The sequence below is a fragment of the Symsagittifera roscoffensis genome, chromosome 5, assembly GCF_963678635.1.
Source record: "Symsagittifera roscoffensis chromosome 5, txSymRosc1.1, whole genome shotgun sequence".
Classification (NCBI taxonomy): domain Eukaryota; kingdom Metazoa; phylum Xenacoelomorpha; order Acoela; family Convolutidae; genus Symsagittifera; species Symsagittifera roscoffensis.
Window position 1 is genome coordinate 42,592,046 of NC_087066.1, and position 7,863 is coordinate 42,599,908.

General features: G+C 34.0%; 1 protein-coding gene across 3 annotated transcripts in view; it reads left to right on the forward strand.

Annotated features, from left to right (window-relative positions):
• The window catches only part of LOC134846278 (histone-lysine N-methyltransferase, H3 lysine-79 specific-like), a 257,501-nt gene that overhangs the window by 81,014 nt on the left and 168,624 nt on the right, over nucleotides 1–7,863 (forward strand). The gene's annotated exons all lie outside the window — the stretch shown is intronic.

A 7,863-nucleotide genomic window follows, 5' to 3' on the forward strand; every position in this document is an offset into this window, starting at 1 on the left:
TGGGTCGGCAGGGTCGAATCCCTGAGAAGGGTAGGGAGTCCCCCCCCAATCCGCTACTGGATAAAATTACAAATAGCAGGATTAAAACAAAATGAGTATTATTATTATTGATGCTTGCTAAAATCACGGAAAAATCTCCGCTATTAATCCGAAAAAAAAGGCAGACGAACCAGGAGCAGATTTATGGCCTTTGTACTATTTTGAGATATATTGGCGCCAAGATCTACTAATTTTGAGGGCCAATATATACTAATTTTGAGGGCCAAATATATACTAATTTTGAAGGGGGAGCGCGCGCCGAAAAAGCGCAATTTTTTGGCCTGAATTTTCCAAAAAGTGCCTAAAAATGCTTTTTTTTGGTCTGGTTTTTCAAAATATTGACTGCGGTGCAAAATTTTTACCAAAACAGGGTCTTTTTAATGTTTCGGGAACGCTCGGAACATCAATTTGGTCGACTAAAAATAAGAACACAATTTTTTGTTTTTGAAAATCTTCTTCCCCTTCGAGAAAATCCTAGATCCGCCCATGAGACGAACAAATAAACATGTTTTAAAGGAATTTTTTTAAAGTGGCCGAAACGGAGCTTTGCACCATTTGCGATGCCTCATTTGCAATCATAGCATGTTCAAATTGCGAAATATACGTCCGGAAATTCATTAGTTGGCTGAAAATACACATTCGAAAGCGTTTTTTAAGCGGCATCTAAGCCGGTTAAAGATAACGGTAAACACCCGTTGAGCCAACAAAATTGTTCTCAAAAAATAAACAAGTCGCACGTAAGTTTAAAGATCTTATTGAAAATATTCAACACAAAGACGAAGCTGAGCTTCACACCACTTGCGATACAAAACAAGAAAGCCGCTAGGTCGAAAAAATTTTCAAAAATTTTGAAAAAACTAGATCTATTGATAAGGCTACTTTTGAAACAAAAACGAGCCAAGACAATAGAATGTGTAACTAACGTCGAAAGAAAAGTTATCAGGCGGTAACGGCTATTTTTCCTTTTCCCCCCAACCTCACGCGAATATGGTGTCACGAAGGGTTTTACAAAGTTAATTATGAAGACCAAATTTGTTTATTATAACCTAATTACAATTTTCATAACAAACGAACGATGCGAACAATTTTTAACTTGTAAAATTTTGCAGGTGAGGGGGGAAAGGAAAAAGAGCCGCGGTAATAAAGCCGATAATACCATAGCAGATACCCTTTAGGCCAAAAATTTTCAAAAATATCAAGTCCCCCACACCTGCAAACAAACAAACAAACGAACACACACACACACACACACACAAACACACACACACACAAACTTCATTCATGCGTCAAGTAAAACAATATGCGGCCACTATATCGAAAAAAAAATTAAAACTAATAAAGTTATCAAGTTATTAAGTTCCCCTCACCCTCAAAAGACTCACACAGCTTGTGAAACGACGCAACATGAGGCGACTGATCTGATGTAATATAGTGCGAAGCCTATCAAGCCAAAAAAGAAGAAAATGAAAAAGTCGAAAAAAAACCGAAAGTTTTCGAGACTTTTTAACTTTTTTTAACGGTTTTTTGTTCATCAAACGGCGCAATATGGGGCCACTGAACCAATATAACATGGATTAAAACTTAGCAAGCCAAAAAAAAAACGAAACAAAAAATAGTTGTCATGAAAAAGTTCAGCTTAAATTCTATTAAGATTAAGAGGTGAGCAAAAAAAATAAATTTCTTTTGAAAATACTCATATTAGGCCACTAAACCTAATCCTATTAAGTCAAAAAGGGCACAAAAAAACAAAAAAAAACAAAATTTCAACGAATCGAGTTGGAAAAATCACAATTAACATAAAAAGTAAATTTTGAAAAGGATGGATATTTAAATTAGAATATTCAACAAGGCTTAATAATTGCAACCGAGAACCGAGAGTAAAGAGGAGGAGCTTTTGTTGAGAGGACGAAGAGGTGAAGGAGTCAAGAAGTGAGTCCTGTGGACAAAATTGTTTACGGGAAAAAATTCCAGTACCCGATTGCAATTCCCTTGCTCATCGCACGGGTAAATAAAAAAATATTGGAAACTTGGCTGATAGAAACAAAGTCAGCTTTTTGTATCAACAGGAATTTTTATCATTAAAATAACCATTACTATGTAATTATATGTGCATTCAATTTTTTTAGTCAAGTTTTTCAAATGGGTTTTACTTCCGAAAGCTCTCAAATAATCAATTAATCATTTGCATTAAGAGCAATTACAATCGAACGAAAAATATGCAAAAAACGCATTAAGTGTAAATGAAGCTTTTTTAATAAACAGATTCAGTATTCAGGTTTTCCAGCGGAATAAATAATCACCCATCATTCTTTTTTTTCATATTGAAATATTTGCAGCAAAAAGCTGTCGATTTTCCTCTTAGACTTTAATCACTTAAAGTTAATAGAAATGTCAACGTAAATAATTTTCAAGTCGCAAAGCAACTGAAACTTGCCTAAAAAAAAACTTTTTCAGTTGACTACGAGTTGATTGGCTCTTTTCTAACTTTCGAACGGTTAACTAAGAGTCATCGAACGTATACTTCGTTACCAAATTTCCTTTTTTTCCTCAATTTCACAAAAAGGCGCATTGTTACTAAAAGAATGCGCATAAGTAGAATTTATGTTAAAATATCAGATTTTGCTGGCCAAGATGCAGAGTTTGTGAGTACACTGATGTACACGGTAGTTAATTGGATGCGCATTTTTTTCTGGCGTTATAATTATCAATGAACAAAATGCAAACACTCATTTTTGAGGTTTTTAATTCTGTTTCACTTTTATTTAGTGTTTCAGTTTTAAAACCGTTATTTATAACCAAATCAAAATAATTGCTAGATGAAACAGAAATTACGCTCTCCAAACAATGCAAATATTTCTGAACAAAAAATTAAAAAGAAATTAGCTTGTTTTTTTTGTGAGGGGCGGCAAGTATGAAGCTTGAACAAGCGTTTGAAATCAAAGAAACTAAGTCAACGGAGTCAATTTTCTAATTGAAGGAAACAAATCTATCTAGGATGATTTTTTCGAATTTCAAGTTAGTTTTACCCTGGACAATTTTTGACAGAGGCGAAGCTGCGCTTCGCAAACACTTCAGAGACCACGACCAAAAAGCAGCTCTATCAAGTGAAAGGAGAAAAGGTAGAAACGAGCCTCAAATTAGCGAGTCTAGGACAACAAGTCAACAGGACTTCAAGCTGAAGTACTGTTGGTACGATTTTTAATTTTTCGAAGTACTATCTTTCATCTCTAAAATGACAGTTTTTAAAAATTTGGGCATATATAGTCCATAACGAGCGTCATTCATGAAAATGCACTCCTTATGAATGGCATCCAAGAAGTACATCCGCCGGATTTTGAATTGAATAAGTTGTAATACTAAAAAACGCCTTCAACAATGTTTTGATATTTAAATTTTCTTAAGATCAAATAGTTTTATGTTTTAACAAACAGCCAAAACTAATAAAAAAAATCATGAAATGGAGAAATTCTTCAAACCAGTCTTCAAATTAATCCTTTTGTATGACTTTTTGAGAAAATGGAGAATGTTTGACCTGAAGTCCCTTCGACTTGATGTCCGGCATCCGATTTAGCAAAAACTCGGATACAAGTAGAATTCGAATCCGCGACCTATTGCAATATTTTGAGACTGAGGCACTATCCACTCAGCCACGCAAACTTAACAACCGTCAAACGCTAGTCACACAGCGGCGAAGTTCGCATATTAGGCAAAAGTATGACCAATAACGCTACTGGTAAAAATGAATGAAAAAAACTTTGAGTCTTTAAAATTTCTTAAGTGACGCAGGAGTCTACATTATCTATTATGAGTCTGCATCATTGCTAAGCAACGCAAGCTAATTATGGCACATTAGCAGTACCAGTCAATTTGAAATAAAAAGAAATACACCAACTAACATGCCTCAATTTATAGTGCGGACGCATTTTGACTAGTATAGGAAAAAGTTTATTAAAACATCCGACTCTGTCCAGGAGCAAACCCTCTTATTTTGTTGCGGATCTCCTTACCTACCTCTAAATTAAAGAATCATGATACCATGAAGCCTAAGTGCGATTTGTATTATAACAGTCCGTGTAAAAATCCTTAGCATTGGCTGTACTTAATAACTGGTTATTGATCAAAATGAAAACATTTTGTCGTAACAATATTTGCGCCGCAACAATATTTGCGACTTAGGATGGAAAAAAAGATAGTTCATAGTATAACACAAGCTATAGTATGAATAAATCAGCCACATATTCTAACAAGACTGATCAAATATCAGGGCAAAGCCCTGAATGTTCCAACTCTCCCTTAATTCATATCCAACAGTTTTCGGGACAAGAAAATATTGAAAACTGATAACTTTTGGACAATATCAAAGTGTGTATTTTTGAGTCGTACGAAATTAATACGACCAATTAGCTAGCCGGAATTCAATTTGGAACTATTTTTTTTTATACGAGATAATTCGCCACGCATAAATGATTTGCGTTACGCTCAGTATTATGAAAAAATTCTTCAAAGCGCGCATAATTTAGTCCAGAATTTAGCCAATTTATCAATTTTCAAACCCCCAGAATTTTACTTAAAATAAACGGAGGTGTAATATTTTTTTAATTTCAACGCAGGAACTCCATATCTTCAATGAGGTTAAAAAAAATTTTGTTGAAGACCATTATTCCGATCAGCGAAAACTGACTGAAAAAAAAACCACACCGAGCGTAAATATTCCGTTTTTTTGAACGTCAGAACAATAAATAGCCACTGCATTTCAACAACAGTGGCACTAAATACAAATAAACTCAAATTTGCATGTTATAATTTGGAATATAACAAACTGAAGGCATCGACACTAACTTTGCATGATACAAATTGCAAAGCATAAGGCCTCATCTATTATATATTTAAATGCGGGCTTCACTATCTCGCCATTTTTAAGCTTTTTCAACGTATTATTTTTGCATGCTTAAGCTATATCGTATATTGCAATGGTTAAGAGTTTTTTTTTCGATTTTCCAATTTGATTTTAGTGTTTCCCCTAGATCGAATTAGGGGTAAAAATTATCTGAAATTTCAAATAACAAAAAAATTTAAAAAACTCGAAGTTCCCAACCCTGTAGTTGGGCGCTGTCAGAGTACTCTAAGGAGTTACAAATCTTGCCTCCAAATATGACTGTTCAAATCCTTGTAGTTTTCGAGATATGACGGTTTTTGTGATTTTTTCAGAAAATTTTCAGAAAACATATAATTTTTTTTTCCGCAAAATCTGAAATTCCCAACCCTGTTGTTGGGTCTTGTCAGAGTAATCTCAAAGATTGCGAATCTTGCCTCTAAATATGACTGCTCAATTCTTTGTAGTTTTTGAGATATGACGTTTTTTCTGTGATTTTTTCAAAAGTTTTCAGAAAATTTTAATTAATTATTTCTCCAAATTTGAAAGTCCCAACCTTGTTGTTGGGTGCTGCCAGAGTACTCTAAGCAGTAACAAATCTTGCCTCCAAATATGACTGTTCAAATCCTTGTAGTTTTCGAGATATGACGTTTTTCTGTTATTTCAAAAAAAATTTCAGAAAACTTACATTAATTTTTTTTGCAAAATCTGAAATTCCCAACCCTGTTGTTGGGTCTTGTCAGAGTAATCTCAAAGATTGCGAATCTTGCCTCTAAATATGACTGCTCAATTCTTTGTAGTTTTCGAGATATGACGTTTTTTTGTGATTTTTTCAAAAGTTTTCAGAAAATTTTAATTAATTATTTCTCCAAATTTGAAAGTCCGAACCTTGTTGTTGGGTGCTGCCAGAGTACTCTAAGCAGTAACAAATCTTGCCTCCAAATATGACTGTTCAAATCCTTGTAGTTTTCGAGATATGACGTTTTTCTGTTATTTCAAAAAAAATTTCAGAAAACTTACATTAATTTTTTTTTGCAAAATCTTAAATTCCCAACCCTGTAGTTTGGTCCTGTCAGAGTAATCTCCAAGATTGCTACTCTTGCCTCCAAATATGACTGCTCATTTTTTGTAGTTTTCGAGATATGACGTTTTTTGTGATTTTTTCATAAATTTTTAGAAAACTTAAATTACTAATATTCTTTAAACATCTGAAATTCCCAACCTTGTAGTTAGCTCGTGTCAAAGTACTCTCAAGGATTGCGAATCTTGCCTCCAAAGATGACTGCTGAATTCTTTGTAGTTTTCGAGATGTGACGTTTTTTGTGATTTTTTCAGAAAGTTAAAATTAATTTTCGAAATTTGAAATTCCCAAAGCTATAGGTCGGTGTTGTCAGGTTACTCCAAAGAGTTGCAAATCTTGCCACATGCAAATGATAAACGCGACTGCTCAACTGCTTTTAGTTTCCGAGCTGTGACGTTTTTTGATTTTTCAAAATTTCTCAAAGAACTTATCTACAAAGAAATTCAAAACATTTGAAACTACCAGCTTCATGAAGATACAACTTTATTGTCAGCGTTCACCCAGGCGTCTCAAATCTTGCCTCTTAATATGAATGCTTAAATCCTTTTAGTTTCCGAGATAAGACGGTTTTTTTTAAATTTTTTTTTCCGGGAAACTTAGGTTTAAAAAAGTTCACAAAATTTTGGATTCCTTACCCTATAGTAGGGTGCTCTCAGGGACTCTGTGGTTGCAAATATGGCCTCCAAATTTCTCCAGAGGCCCATTAAGTTTTTGAGATGACGCTTTTAAAATGGGAATTGAAAAAAAAAATAAAGTTTGTAATTGGGTGCAGTCAGAGTACACTAAAAGTTGCAGATGTTGTTTCCAATATATGTGGTTTTTACTGAGTTGTCGAAAAATTTCGAAGCACCGAAAGTGCGTTAAACGACAAATGTTATGTATTAATTATGCATTTCAAAATAAGCGAGATATATTGCTAGAAAATCGAGTTTACATGATTGTTATTTGAAACAAATCGTTTTTTTTTTGGTTCAATTGATGAATTGAAAATGCAGCAACTGTGTTAACTGATTACTTTTCGAATGTCAAAGCACATGCTATAATTAAGCTGCAAGGTGCACCTAAAGTAGCACCAATATTTGCGACTTAGGCTGGAAAACATAGCCAACTGACAATTGGAAAAGAGTAATGAACGCGAGGAAACAAAAAAACTGACTTGTTTTATCAAAAACCTTCAACTAGTGAACTTCGAAAAAAATAGATGCCCTTAAAGCTCTTTGAGTTTGTAAATCAATTTATAGACACATTTGTTAAAAACTAACCGAATTTGACAAAACTGGATCAATAGCCAAACCTTTTATTTCGCTGCAAAATCTGATAATTAATTAAAATTTTCGAAACTATAAGTCGATCACGTTTTTTGTGACCTTAACACTTTTGCTGTTCGAGTGGCGTTTGCCTTTATTTTCATACCGCGAAAAATCACAATTCACACCGCAAAAAATCAAAATTGAGCGTGAACAAATTTTAAAGACTTTTTACTAAAGAAAACAGCAAGACCTATATAAGAGTACTCACTACGTTCATAACTATTAAAAAAACGGTTCGTACTAATACACTTGCTTCGCAAGTATAATAAACTGCTCTAATGACAAACTGCATAAACGTTTTTTTACGCTGGACTTTAAATGAACCACGTTGGGCCAAATTTAAATGCTGGAACATTTTGACCTGATCTTAAAAAATTAAAACTGGAAACAACAAAAGTCGTTAAAAAATCCATTTGGGAGGGTAGCATTAGATCTACCATCTACCAAAACGGTTAATCTAAGATCTGGTACCCCCTTTCCCCCACACACACGCACACTCATAATAAAACTTGAACAGCAACGATAGTCCGTCCACTCAGTGCTACTTGAACTGCATCCTG